Raw genomic sequence first — 15572 nt, forward strand, 5'->3', positions numbered from 1 at the left:
GCAGAACACTTTTATATTCCACAAAGCCATTGGCTGCACACTCTAGTGACCTTTTTATAACTGTCCCTAATTAGCCACAGCAGAGACGGTAACCTAAGTTACAAGATGGCAGCTCCCATTGTTTTATAGAGTCACTTGCCATGTGAGCACCAAACAAACAAAAGTCCAAGTTGTAGGGTATAAATATTTTCTTGATGTAATTACAGTTCAATATTAAATACTTGAACAAGAGTATCCCTACTCACTCACCCAGCTGTCCGTTAGCTCCCGGTATTGCTGCCAAGGTAATCCAGCGTCGGAGTCGGCCTGTCCACAGGGGGTACTCTTTAGTGGAAGCAATCACTTCGCCGGTCAGACCGGAACTGTTCACTCCCTATGAATAGATATATGCATATACATACATGAATAAATACATATATATATATATATATATATATATATGGATATAAAAACATTCCACCAGATCCTTGGGGACTGTAAAGAGTATATACCAAAAGCTACAAAAGTAGTGGAGAGGGGGATTCTCTGGACACATCGACTATTCCCAAAAATTAATTATGTCATATTCAGAATTTAACCCTGTGGGAATTCTAGTTTTTAATCGATGTATCCAGAAAACCTCCCTCTTAGCTAAAAGGCTATCCCTATCACCTCCTCTCTTCTTGATCTTTACTTGTTCTATAATAGTCCATTCTAAAGACGCTACACTTTTTGTGTGAAGATTTTTAAAATGTTGTATTAAAGGAGTCGTGATTTTGCCTGCTTTTATATTTGTAATGTGTTCCCTAATCCTGTCATGAGCCTCCCTGGTGGTAAGACCAGTGTATTGCACCCCACATAATTTACATATCAAAAGATAGACAACGTATGTACTTCTGCAGTTCAAGCATGAATAATGCCTAAAACTTTCCCCCGTTACTGTGCTTGAGAAACCCTCATTGTTAAGTTGTAGATGACCACAAGCTATGCATGATGTGTAACTGCATCTATATACTCCATTAAATCTAAGCCATGATGAGCTAGAAACTCGTTTTGAAGGTAACTGTGTTGGAGCTACTATGTTGCCTATTGTCAAACCCTTTTTAAAGGCGTATCTACAGCCTTTTGTTACTATGTTCATTAAATCATCATCCGCTTTCAACATATGAAAGTGTTTACGTATAATATTGCACACTTCATGATATTGTGAACTATAGCGGGTAACAAAGGTAACACCTTCAAATGCTTTATTTTTGTGGTTACCTCTAGTAACAGTCAGAAATTCCTTTCTATCTGTTAAAGAAACTAGCTCCAACACAGTTACCTTCAAAACGAGTTTCTAGCTCATCATGGCTTAGATTTAATGGAGTATATAGATGCAGTTACACATCATGCATAGCTTGTGGTCATCTACAACTTAACAATGAGGGTTTCTCAAGCACAGTAACGGGGGAAAGTTTTAGGCATTATTCATGCTTAAACTGCAGAAGTACATACGTTGTCTATCTTTTGATATGTAAATTATGGGGGGTGCAGTATACTGGTCTTACCACCAGGGAGGCTCGTGACAGGATTAGGGAACACATTACAAACATAAAATCAGGCAAAATCACGACTCCTTTAGTACAACATTTTAAAAATCTTCACAATAAAAGTGTAGCCTCTTTAGAATGGACTATTATAGAACAAGTAAAGATCAAGAAGAGAGGAGGTGATAGGGATAGCCTTTTAGCTAAGAGGGAGGTTGCCAATTATAGGATTACGCCCAGGGTAATGTTTTCATCCAATCACGATTAAGCACAGGTGTATATTAAGGTATTGGTGATTATGAACTGTAGCTACGACTATGGCCACAAGGGCTGAAACGCGTCAGCAATAGTTCATGGAGTGTAATCCTATGGCACATATTGTCACCCAGTTTATGCTTTGTTTAGGATCCATTTGTCCAAATAAAGCTGCTGTTTTTAAGTGCATACAGTCTCCGGTGCCGCTTATTACATACTGTCACCCATTGTTTTATAGACACTAAAACTTTACACTTATTTTGTCAATATTTAAACAACTAATGAAAGTTTAAAACAAATACATTTACATATTACTCTAAGACTAATCTTTTATTTGAATGCATCATTCTATCTAGCGGTTGTTTAGTGCCCCTTTAAAGTGTGTCTGATTGGGGACAGGATTTGCAGCCTTTAAAGGGACACTATACTCAAACATTTTCTTTCATGATTAAGGTAGAGAATATAATTTTAAACAACATTCCAATTTACTTCTATTACCTAATTTGCTTCATTCTTTAGATATACTTTAATGAAGAAATTGCGATGCACACGGTGAACCAATCAGAGGAGGCATCTATGTTATCTAGATATGCTTTTCAGCAACGAATATCAAGAGAATGAAGCAAAATAGATAATAGAAGTAAATTAGAAAGTTGTTTATAATTGTATGCTCTGTCTAAATCATGAAAGAAAAAAATTGGCTTTCAAGTCCCTTTAAATAAGATTGGCTGTAATGTAATAAGGATAGGACATGGTGAGCACACGTGCGGTAGGAACATCAGGAAATTCAACTTACATTAATTAAATTGCTTGTTCAGTCAAAGGGAACCACAATCGCATCAACAGAGTACCGATACACACATCTCTGCTCCAACAGTAAGCAATGAATCTCGTGATTCATTGTTTATATTGGAGAAGACAGCGGGGAATTGCGTATGTGTACCAATGCCTATCTCGGGAGAACACCTGGATGTCTATGTAAAGATTGTGTGGGACCGAGTGTCTAAAGCCAAAACTGGAAGGGGGCAGGGGAAGGAGCATAGGCAACAAAGTATAATTGATCATTTTTAAATATTTAGCAATACATTTATTTAAAAAAAAAATAAGTAAGCGACTTTAATAAATGTAATTATTATATTCAAACTACCTATTCCAGAGAGCTTTAATACAACAGGAGTGCTACTGCTGTTTTGTGCTACTAGACTTGGAGAAGGCTGAGGTGCAGAGCCCTTGCAGAGTTGCACCCATGTAGCATACAGGGGTGCTGGACAATTTGGATATCACAAACAAAATTAAGGGACACAAAACTCAAAATGTTTTGCATTCTCTTTGTATCCTTTGTTAAAGAAGCAGCAATGCACTACTCTGAGCTATTTCAACACATTGGGTGAGCACATAACATGAAGGCATATATGTGCAGACCCTAATCAGCAGCTCCTGAGCCTACCTAGGAATCCTTTTCAACAAAGGATACCAATAGAACAAAACAAATTAGATAATTGTAGTAAATTGGAAATCTGTTTAAAATGACATGCTATCTGAATCATGAAAGAAAACAATTGTGTTTCATGTCCTTTTAAAGCTTACAAACTGACACAGAAATAAGCCATCTGAAAAAGGCTTTGGGCAAGAATACAAGTCGCACGGCAAATCTATTTTTCGCAATTGCAAAAATACCAAGTGCGTTAAGGTTTTTGCACATTTGGGGTTGCACGGGTTGCAAAACAATTTATTTTGTAGGAGTGTTAACCCGTGTAAAGCCAGGTCGCGTGCGCATTTATCTCTGAGCCCTTATCATTTTTTTGTGCAATATATTTTTCAAATAATTTCTTATTAAACAGTGTTAATATGAGTAACTGTACTTTGTAATGTCTTTTTGAAGTGTTTCATGAAACTTATGTTGCGGAAAACTGTTAACTACAGCTCTTCGAGCGCAGAAAGGATTGTTATGTAAAAGGTGATTTTTCAAGACTTGTAATATCTGCGCAAGGAAAATTGTTTGTGAAAGACCATATAGCATGCGAAAAACTCATAGCGTGCAATTGTAATCTTGCCCTTTGTCGGATATAGTTATTGAATAGTATAAATCTGAATTTTTAATTATTTTCTGACAAAAAACGGCTTTTAGTGTCTTTTGGGTAAAATATTTAACACTACGAATGAAGACATTTTTTTTTTTGCTCTACCATCATTTAATTGTTTGCCTTTTTCTAGCAATAGAATCCTTCTATATGGGATCGAGGGCTGAGGGGTGTGCCTAGCGTCATAGAATGAATGAACAATTGCGTGTTTTCAATTTGTACTTATTTGTTTACAACTTTGCTCTGATGTAGACAAATAAGTCCTGGCAGGAAGGGGTTAAACAGCCCACTGTTTTGTGCTTTGAAACAAATGCAAAGAATAAATCAAATATAAGCAAATCAGAATGTACATGTCATATATACGTACCTTGCTCAGTGCAATAGTTAAAGGACCAGTTACCAGTATACAGAAAATGTGTTTTGATGTCAATGTAAACATTTACAATGAATATGTAAACCGATCACAATAATATGGAGTCAAATCGTGGAATTATATAAAAATTGAGCTTAGCGTTTTAGGGCAGAGCAAACACACATTATGTTATGTTATATATGCTGCCCCCCCCCATAACAAGCACGCATGCACAAGTATTTATGTGACTGTGCACGAGCACATGTGCTTTTGTATATAGGGCTATGAGAGGAGCTTGATGTGCGTGGTCACAGCATCCCCCTTGCGCATGCGCTTTTTTAAAGTTTGCTATAAAGAGTAGCTTGGGGATGACGGGTTTAGAGCCTATGATCGCTAGAGTGGATGTAGCTGACTTCAAGTTCAAATTGTTGGTGTAAATAAAGTTCTGCACTTACAGGAATCTGCATATATAAATTTAAATATATATATATAACTATGTGCTTTAAACCTTTGATGAAGTGAGTAGATACTCACGAAACGCGTAGGAACGTGTGACTGACGCTGTTGACGTCACTTCCGGTACAGACCTTTCTCATTGCTGCCCCTCACCACTGTTCAACTATAGTCCTAACTATCCGGCAGGGTATATCCTTTTATCCCTACATTTAGGCTTTTTGACTATAGACAGCAGCAACGTTCACCCAACAATTACAGATACTGCCATTCATTTGTAAGCATCAAAATTATTTTTAATACATCTTTCTATCGTATTTTTTTGTACACTTAATAAACAGTAAGTTTTTCTTATTTTTTTTCTTTTGTGATTCAGATAGAGCAGCAATTTTAAGCAAATGTATAATTTACTAATATTATCAATTTTTCTTCGTTCTCTTGCTATCTTTATTTAAAAAGCAGGAATATAAAGGATTAGGAGCCGGCCCATCTTAGGTTCAGCACTCTGGATAGCCCTTGCTTACTGGTGACTACATTCAGTCAAATCCAGTAAATTGTCCCTTTAATAGGTTTTTCACAATTGTTTACTATCCTTTTAACAATACACAGTATAAGGACAAAATACTCATCCATCAATTGGTGAATTATACAGCAAAAATATTTTGCAGAATAAACATCTAATAGTATTGATAGCTACCAAGTGAGTTGTATCCGGTTCTTGGAGACGAACATTACAGCCAAACAAAACTATACCGTATGGTGTTAGATGCAGTGCGCAGTCATACACGATACAGTGTGCTGTCATACACAGATACAGTGCGCTATCATACACAATAGATACAGTGCACAGTCATACACGATACAATGCACAGTCATACACGATACAGCGCGCAGTCATACACGAGAGATACAGTGCACAGTCATACACGATACAATGCACAGTTATACACAATACAATGCACAGTCATACACGATACAGCGCGCAGTCATACACGAGAGATACAGTGCACAGTCATACACGATACAATGCACAGTTATACACAATACAATGCACAGTCATACACGATACAGCGCGCAGTCATACACGAGAGATACAGTGCACAGTCATACACGATACAGTGCGCAGTCATACACGATACAATGCACAGTTATACACAATACAATGCACAGTCATACACGATACAGCGCGCAGTCATACACGAGAGATACAGTGCACAGTCATACACGATACAGTGCGCAGTCATACACGATACAATGCACAGTTATACACAATACAACGCACAGTCATACACGATACAGCGCGCAGTCATACACGAGAGATACAGTGCACAGTCTTACACGATACAGTGCGCAGTCATACACGAAAGATACAGTGCGCTGTCATACACGATAGATACAGTGCAAAGTCATACACAATACAGTGCACAGTCATACACGATACAGTGCACAGTCATACACGATACAGTGCACAGTCATACACGATACAGTGCACAGTCATACACGATACAGTGCACAGTCATACACGATACAGTGCACAGTCATACACGATACAATGCACAGTCATACACGATACAATGCACAGTTATACACAATACAATGCACAGTCATACACGATACAGCGCGCAGTCATACACGAGAGATACAGCGCGCAGTCATACACGAGAGATACAGTGCACAGTCATACACGATACAGCGCGCAGTCATACACGAGAGATACAGTGCACAGTCATACACGATACAGTGCACAGTCATACACGATACAGTGCACAGTCATACACGATACAGTGCACAGTCATACACGATACAGTGCACAGTCATACACGATACAGTGCACAGTCATACACGATACAGTGCACAGTCATACACGATACAGTGCACAGTAATACACGATACAGTGCGCAGTCATACACGATACAGTGCACAGTCATACACGATACAGTGCACAGTCATACACGATACAGTGCACAATCATACACGATACAGTGCACAGTCATACACGATACAGTGCACAGTCATACACGATACAGTGCACAGTCATACACGATACAGTGCACAGTCATACACGATACAGTGCGCAGTTATACATGATACAGTGCACAGTAATACACGATACAGTGTGCAGTCATACACGATACAGTGCGCAGTCATACACGTTAGATACAGTGCGTAGTCAAAAAAGTTAGATACAGTGCGCTAGCATACACGTTAGATACAGTGCACAGTCATACACATTAGATACAGTGCACTATCATACACGTTAGATACAGTACACACTCATACACCTTAGATACAAAGCACAATATACTGTTTGTATATATATATATATATATATATATATATATATAAGCTCAGAAACTAATATATAAAAAGGTGCAAAAATAATATACTAAAAAACGCAAAAAAAGAAGTGCAAAATAATGAAAACAAATCTATTTCCTTCCATGACAGCTTATTATTCCATGTTAACAAAGCTACTATAGGGGAGCAAAAATGATATACAAAAACAGAAAAGCACAAAAATAGAAGCGCAAAATAATGAGACAAGATCTTTTTACTTCCATGACAGTTTGTTGATGAGAGGAGTAACAAAGCTACTAGAGGGGCTGTATAAATATTGCTATTGATTCATATACGACTTACATGAAGAATAGTTGCTTATTTTCATTGATAAATAAAAGCGCAGATACTAATCCGACCGGAGAAATGTATCTTTACATCGCCTCAGCTCGCCCATGGACAAGCACAAAAAAAACTCCAAATTTTTTTGATAAATTTGTGTGCGCAGAATCTGCGCACACAAATTTATCAAAAAAAATTGGGGTTTGCGCTTCTCTAAAGAAAAGCTGAGGAGAACCCATAGGAGAATTAACTAGAGAATACTCTTTGCGCTTGATATATTTTGCTCAACGGGTTCTGTAATCTAAAGACCTCTGGGCTTGTGAGACTCTCTGAGAAATCTTGTTATATTGTATGAAGGCCCTATTGGAATTCTCTAAAGAACCTTGAGAACAGTGTGACCCACAAACAGGTCCTACCTGTATTTACATATGTAAAGGGGAGGCTACATTACAATAGGACTCTCAAAAATTGTCATTTAATATTGTGCGAAACAAATAAGTGAACAAATATAAAGAAACAGTAAAAATTGTATTATAAATTGTATTAATAATCTTAAAATTATTAAGCAAAAATTGTATTCTATGAAAAAAATTAAAGTTCGGATTGCAATTAAAGAATAAAAGAAAACATAGCGCTGCGAATCTGTTGGCGCTCTACAAATAACCGATAATAATAATAACACACACTAGAAACTGTAATAAAATTAAATGTATCGCTTGCCTTATTGTAAAATGAGTTTCCCGCCTCTGCTAGTGCGTTCAACAGGGCATTTCATGGGCGAAGCTAAAGGTTCTCTCTTAGATCTAGCGTATTTTGTAAATATTTTCTCCCTGCAGATCTCCCTGTTTTATCTCGGCAACTGAAAGGGGGGAAATTGTATAAAAATATGCAAAACACTTATTACCCTAACATAGAAATATACGAATATAAAAAAGGCAATTGTAGGATACTATAGCTGAAACCATGGTAACCTGATTTGTATGGCCTGCAGTATTTCATTTTTATTAGTACGTCCCTACTCCCTGATAACAATCCTCTCCGCTTTCCAGCTGCAATACTTTCTATAGGAGTCCTGTCACAACTTGCAGGGTCACTCTGTTTTTAGAGAATGCCACTGCGACTTTTCGTATCTGATCCAAGGAATTAATGTTAGATAATCTGGCCCATAATGTTGCAAAATACATATCCAAAGAATCAGCAAATTATTTATTTTTTCTATTTTTATAACTGATATGCGTTTATAATTGTCCAAACAACTAAGCTAATGTGTGTCATTATATGTATGATATGTTGTGTCATTTGCATATCACTACCCACAAGCCTTAGCTGCAGACAAATCACAGTATACAAAGCTACTACTCACAGAAAGAGGTTCCCAGAACTTGGTTTGCAAATATAAAGTTTGTTTCTTTTTATTTTCAGACGGTGTAAGTAAACACAAAAGTAAATCATTTGATAGGATAACAGAACTTGTGGTAAAGATAACAAATGTAATAAGCAGAGGGTGGAGATTGCACAGGAGGGTGGATGAAAGTTAAAGGTCAGTTATCAACTCATTTTATTATTAAAGGGATAGTTCCCTGTAAAATAGTTTTCCCTGAATATGTTCCCCATGGCTTGTTATACCAGCTGCAGCATATAAAATGTATGAGAAATTGCTCATTCATGCTTCTTTTTGCAAAATAAATAGCTGGATTTGCTCTTTGAAACCACAGCCCATCAAAATAGGCTTGGCTTGCTGACAGATTAGATATTGTTATCTTATCACTCAAATGCTTCCCTTTCTTATCTCTTTCTCTGTACAATATTTAGAAAGAACAATTGAAAATGAACATTTTAGAGATTTATCTCTTCTTCTTCCCAATGTGAGTGTGATTTCTTCTGCTGGCTTTGTTTACATAGTAACTCAATAGCCTATATGTAGGTATAGAAACTTTCAGTATAGGTAGGGATACTGCAGGATAAATCAGCTATTTCAAATGTCGATATAAATGCTAAAGATAAAAGTCCATTTAAATGTATAACATTGTAACATTTTGCTGCCTTTTGCTGTAAAAAACAACAAGATTATGGCTTTTCCACTTTCTCACAGCGTTTTTTGTTTTTTCGTCTCTTATTCCTGGGTAAGGAATTGGGATAAGGTAGCTGGAGAACTTGTGCTATTAACCTCTTCATGGCCATACTCTCCCCACTGTCACAGCTTGGCAAGTAGTCATGTCTGTGGCAAGAGGTGGCAGAGGCAGAAGTGTAGCCTTTGGTAAACTGGTTGTCACTAGCAGGTTTAGTTAACCCTAGGTGTTACAAACTGGTGACAGTGGTTAGAATTAATTAACCTTGTCCGTGACAAACTGGTAGGCCGTGGTGGGGTTGGTATCACAGCAGGATAAATGTCTGTTTAATAAAGTATTAATCATCTAAGCTGAATCAGTGCTGAAAGTGCTGAACCCCTGATTCATTCTCAAATCACGTGTGTGTGTGTGTGTGTATGTATATATGTATATGTGTGTATATATGTGTGTGTGTGTGTATATACTGTATATATGTGTGTATATGTATGTGTGTATGTGTGTGTGTGTATAATGTGTATGTGTATATATGTGTGTATATGTGTATATATATATATATATATATATATGTGTGTGTGTGTGTTTGTGTGTATATATGTGTGTATATATATATATATGTGTGTGTTTGTGTGTGTATATGTGTGTATATATGTGTGTATATGTATGTGTGTGTATATGTGTATGTGTATATATGTGTATATATATATATATATATATATATATGTGTGTGTGTGTTTGTGTGTATATATGTGTGTATATATGTGTGTGTATATATGTGTGTGTATATATATATATATATGTGTGTGTTTGTGTGTGTATATGTGTGTATATATGTGTGTATATGTATGTGTGTGTATATGTGTATGTGTATATATGTGTATATATATATATATATATATATATATATATATATGTGTGTGTGTGTTTGTGTGTATATGTGTGTGTATATATGTGTGTGTATATATGTGTGTGTATATATATATATATATATATATATGTGTGTGTGTGTTTGTGTGTGTATATGTGTGTATGTGTGTGTATATGTGTGTATATGTGTGTATATGTGTGTGTGTGTATATATATATATATATATATATATATATATATGTGTGTGTATGTGTGTATGTGTGTATATGTGTGTATGTATGTGTGTATATGTATGTGTGTGTGTGTATGTGTGTATGTATGTATGTGTGTGTATATGTGTGTATATATGTGTTTATGTGTATATGTGTGTGTATGTGTGTGTATATATGTGTGTATATATGTGTGTGTGTGTGTGTATGTATGTGTGTTTATGTATGTGTATATATGTGTGTATATATATATATATATATGTGTGTATGTGTGTGTATATGTATATGTATGTGTATATATGTGTATGTGTGTGTATATATGTGTGTGTATATATACAGGGAGTGCAGAATTATTAGGCAAGTTGTATTTTTGAGGATTAATTTTATTATTGAACAACAACCATGTTCTCAATGAACCCAAAAAACTCATTAATATCAAAGCTGAATAGTTTTGGAAGTAGTTTTTAGTTTGTTTTTAGTTTTAGCTATTTTAGGGGGATATCTGTGTGTGCAGGTGACTATTACTGTGCATAATTATTAGGCAACTTAACAAAAAACAAATATATACCCATTTCAATGATTTATTTTTACCAGTGAAACCAATATAACATCTCAACATTCACAAATATAAATTTCTGACATTCAAAAACAAAACAAAAACAAATCAGTGACCAATATAGCCACTTTTCTTTGCAAGGACACTCAAAAGCCTGCCATCCATGGATTCTGTCAATGTTTTGATCTGTTCACCATCAACATTGCGTGCAGCAGCAACCACGGCCTCCCAGACACTGTTCAGAGAGGTGTACTGTTTTCCCTCCTTGTAAATCTCACATTTGATGATGGACCACAGGTTCTCAATGGGGTTCAGATCAGGTGAACAAGGAGGCCATGTCATTAGATTTTCTTCTTTTATACCCTTTCTTGCCAGCCACGCTGTGGAGTACTTGGACGCGTGTGATGGAGCATTGTCCTGCATGAAAATCATGTTTTTCTTGAAGGATGCAGACTTCTTCCTGTACCACTGCTTGAAGAAGGTGTCTTCCAGAAACTGGCAGTAGGACTGGGAGTTGAGCTTGACTCCATCCTCAACCTGAAAAGGCCCCACAAGCTCATCTTTGATGATACCAGCCCAAACCAGTACTCCACCTCCACCTTGCTGGCGTCTGAGTCGGACTGGAGCTCTCTGCCCTTTACCAATCCAGCCACGGGCCCATCCATCTGGCCCATCAAGACTCACTCTCATTTCATCAGTCCATAAAACCTTAGAAAAATCAGTCTTGAGATATTTCTTGGCCCAGTCTTGACGTTTCAGCTTGTGTGTCTTGTTCAGTGGTGGTCGTCTTTCAGCCTTTCTTACCTTGGCCATGTCTCTGAGTATTGCACACCTTGTGCTTTTGGGCACTCCAGTGATGTTGCAGCTCTGAAATATGGCCAAACTGGTGGCAAGTGGCATCTTGGCAGCTGCACGCTTGACTTTTCTCAGTTCATGGGCAGTTATTTTGCGCCTTGGTTTTTCCACACGCTTCTTGCGACCCTGTTGACTATTTTGAATGAAATGCTTGATTGTTCGATGATCACGCTTCAGAAGCTTTGCAATTTTAAGAGTGCTGCATTCCTCTGCAAGATATCTCACTATTTTGGACTTTTCTGAGCCTGTCAAGTCCTTCTTTTGACCCATTTTGCCAAAGGAAAGGAAGTTGCCTAATAATTATGCACACCTGATATAGGGTGTTGATGTCATTTGACCACACCCCTTCTCATTACAGAGATGCACATCACCTAATATGCTTAATTGGTAGTAGGCTTTCGAGCCTATACAGCTTGGAGTAAGACAACATGCATAGAGGAGATGATGTGGTCAAAATACTCATTTGCCTAATAATTCTGCACTCCCTGTATATACTGTATGTGTATGTGTGTGTATATATGTGTGTGTGTATATATGTGTATATATGTGTATGTGTGTGTATATATGTGTATGTGTGTGTATATATATATATATATATATATATATGTGTATATATGTGTATGTATATATGTGTGTGTATTATGTGTATATATGTGTGTGTGTGTGTATATACTGTATGTGTATATGTGTGTGTATATGTATGTGTGTGTATATGTATGTGTGTGTCTGTGTGTGTATATGTGTGTGTGTGTGTGTGTGTGTATATGTGTGTGTGTGTATATGTGTGTGTGTGTTCTTCTCAGAAAATATGCTACATAATCTGCAGCTTTGTGTTTAATATCCCTTTAAAGTGACAAAAATATATTTTAAAAAAAAAGTTCTATCATGTGTATGAAATAGCACTATATAAAACATGTTAAAACATTCTTGGCATGAAAAAGGGTTAAGATAAAGCTGTTTATTTTGATTTTGAAGCTAAGATGAAGTGAATATCTATGTGTAACTGGTCCCTAAGGACTGAGGGGGGTAGTTATCAAGCCGTCAACCTCAAATACGCTGGAATTCCGCAGTGTATTTGTGGCGAGGCTGATACGCCTTAGTTATCAAAGGCTCGAGACCGGCAAAAGTAGAATTTTGTGACGTAAGCTTCGATCCGCCGGACTCAGTCCGACACAGATCGATTCTTACGTCACTCCAGACGTTCCGCACACAAGTGCGGCACATTCTTACTACTTTTGCTAGTTATCAAATGACTAGCAGGTACGCTCGGCACTTTTACGGCCCAGCGTACCTGGTTTTCAATCCGCCGCCCCTGGAGGCGGCGGATCCCATAGGAATCAATGGGAGTCTGACCATAGTGAAAGTACAAGTTCGCTGCTGCCAGACATCCCATTGATTTCTATGGGAGCTGTCTGCACCTAACACCCTAACATGTACCCCGAGTCTAAACACCCCTAATCTGTCCCCCCTACAACGCCGCAACTAAATAAAGTTATTACCCCCTAAACCGCCGCTCCCGGAGCCCACCGCAAGCTACTCTATACCTATTAACCCCTAAACCGCCGCTCCCGGAGCTCACCGCAACTATAATAAATGTATTAACCCCTAAACCGCCGCTCCCTGAACCCACCGCAACCTATATTAAATGTATTAACCCCTAATCTGCCCCCCCTACACCGTCGCCACCTATAATAAATTTATTAACCCCTATCCTGCCCCCCACTACGCCGCCGCCGCCACTGTAATATAATTATTAACCCCTAAACCTAAGTCTAACCCTAACGCCCCCCTAACTTAAATATTAATTAAATAAATCTAAATAATATTTTTATTATTAACTAAATTAATCCTATTTAAAACTAAATACTTACCTTTAAAATAAACCCTAATATAGCTACAATATAAATAATAATTATATTCTAGCCATTTTAGGATTTATTTTTATTTTACAGGCAACTTTCAATTTATTTTAACTAGGTACAACAGCTATTAAATAGTTATTAACTATTTAATAGCTTACCTAGCTAAAATAAACTGAAATTTACCTGTAAAATAAATCCTAACCTAAGTTATAATTACACCTAACACTACACTATACTTTAATAAATTATTCCTATTTAAAACTAAATACTTACCTGTAAAATAAACCCTAATATAGCTACAATATAAATAATAATTATATTCTAGCTATTTTAGGATTTATATTTATTTTACAGGTAACTTTGTATTTATTTTAGCTAGTTAGAATAGTTATTAAATAGTTATTAACTATTTAATAACTACCTAGCTAAAAGAAATACAAAATGACCTGTAAAATAAATCCTAACCTAAGTTACAATTAAACCTAATACTACACTATCATTACATTAATTAAATAAACTACCTACAAATAACTACAATTAAATACAATTACATAAACTAACTAAAGTACAAAAAATAAAAAAAGCTAAGTTACAAAAAATAAAAAAATAAGTTACAAACATTTTACAAATATTACAACAATTTTAAGCTACTTACACCTAATCTAAGCCCCCTAATAAAATAACAAACCCCCCAAAATAAAAAAATGCCCTACCCTATTCTAAATTAAATAAAGTTCAAAGCTCTTTTACCTTACCAGCCCTTAAAAGGGCCTTTTGTGGGGGCATGCCCCAAAGTTCAGCTCTTTTGCCTGTAAAAGAAAAATACAACCCCCCCCCCCAACATTAAAACCCACCACCCACATACCCCTAATCTAACCCAAACCCCCCTTAAAATAACCTAACACTAATCCCCTGAAGATCATCCTACCTTTAGTTGTCTTCACTCAGCCGAGCCACCGATGGAACTGAAGAGGACATCCGGACCGGCAGAAGTTATCCTCCAAGGGGCGCTGAAGAAATCTTCCATCCGATGAAGTGATTCTCCAAGCGGCGCTGAAGAAATCTTCCATCCGGGCGAGGTCATCTTCCAAGAGGCGCTGAAGAACTCTTCTATCCGGACGAGGTCATCGTCGAAGCCGGGTCTTGAATGTTCATCCCGCCGACGCGGAACATCCTCCTTTCCCGACGAACTACCGACGAATGAAGGCTCCTTTAAGGGACGTCATCCAAGATGGCGTCCCTTCAATTCCGATTGGCTGATAGGATTCTATCAGCCAATCGGAATTAAGGTAGGAAATATCTGATTGGCTGATGGAATCAGCCAATCAGATTCAAGTTCAATCCGATTGGCTGATCCAATCAGCCAATCGGATTGAGCTTGCATTCTATTGGCTGATCGGAACAGCCAATAGAATGCAAGCTCAATCTGATTGGATCAGCCAATCAGATATTTCCTACCTTAATTCCGATTGGCTGATAGAATCCTATCAGCCAATCGGAATTGAAGGGACGCCATCTTGGATGACGTCCCTTAAAGGAGCCTTCATTCGTCGGTAGTTCGTCGGGAAAGGAGGATGTTCCGCGTCGGCGGGATGAACATTCAAGACCCGGCTTCGACGATGACCACGCCCGGATAGAAGAGTTCTTCAGCGCCTCTTGGAAGATGACCTCGCCCGCTTGGAGAATCACTTCATTGGATGGAAGATTTCTTCAGCGCCCCTTGGAGGATAACTTCTGCCGGTCCGGATGTCCTCTTCAGTTCCATCGGTGGCTCGGCTGAGTGAAGACAACTAAAGGTAGGATGATCTTCAGGGGATTAGTGTTAGGTTATTTTAAGGGGGGTTTGGGTTAGATTAGGGGTATGTGGGTGGTGGGTTTTAATGTTGGGG

General features: G+C 37.5%; 1 protein-coding gene across 2 annotated transcripts in view; it reads right to left on the bottom strand.

Moving 5' to 3' along the window:
* ARAP1 (ArfGAP with RhoGAP domain, ankyrin repeat and PH domain 1) overlaps positions 1–15572 on the bottom strand; it is an 860101-nt gene that overhangs the window by 562239 nt on the left and 282290 nt on the right. For both annotated transcript variants that reach the window (XM_053708778.1, XM_053708779.1), the window contains one exon: positions 250–373. The gene's annotated coding sequence lies outside the window, so the exon portion shown is untranslated. The remainder of the gene's footprint in view (positions 1–249; positions 374–15572) is intronic.

The sequence above is a fragment of the Bombina bombina genome, chromosome 3 (assembly GCF_027579735.1).
Source record: "Bombina bombina isolate aBomBom1 chromosome 3, aBomBom1.pri, whole genome shotgun sequence".
NCBI lineage: Eukaryota > Metazoa > Chordata > Amphibia > Anura > Bombinatoridae > Bombina > Bombina bombina.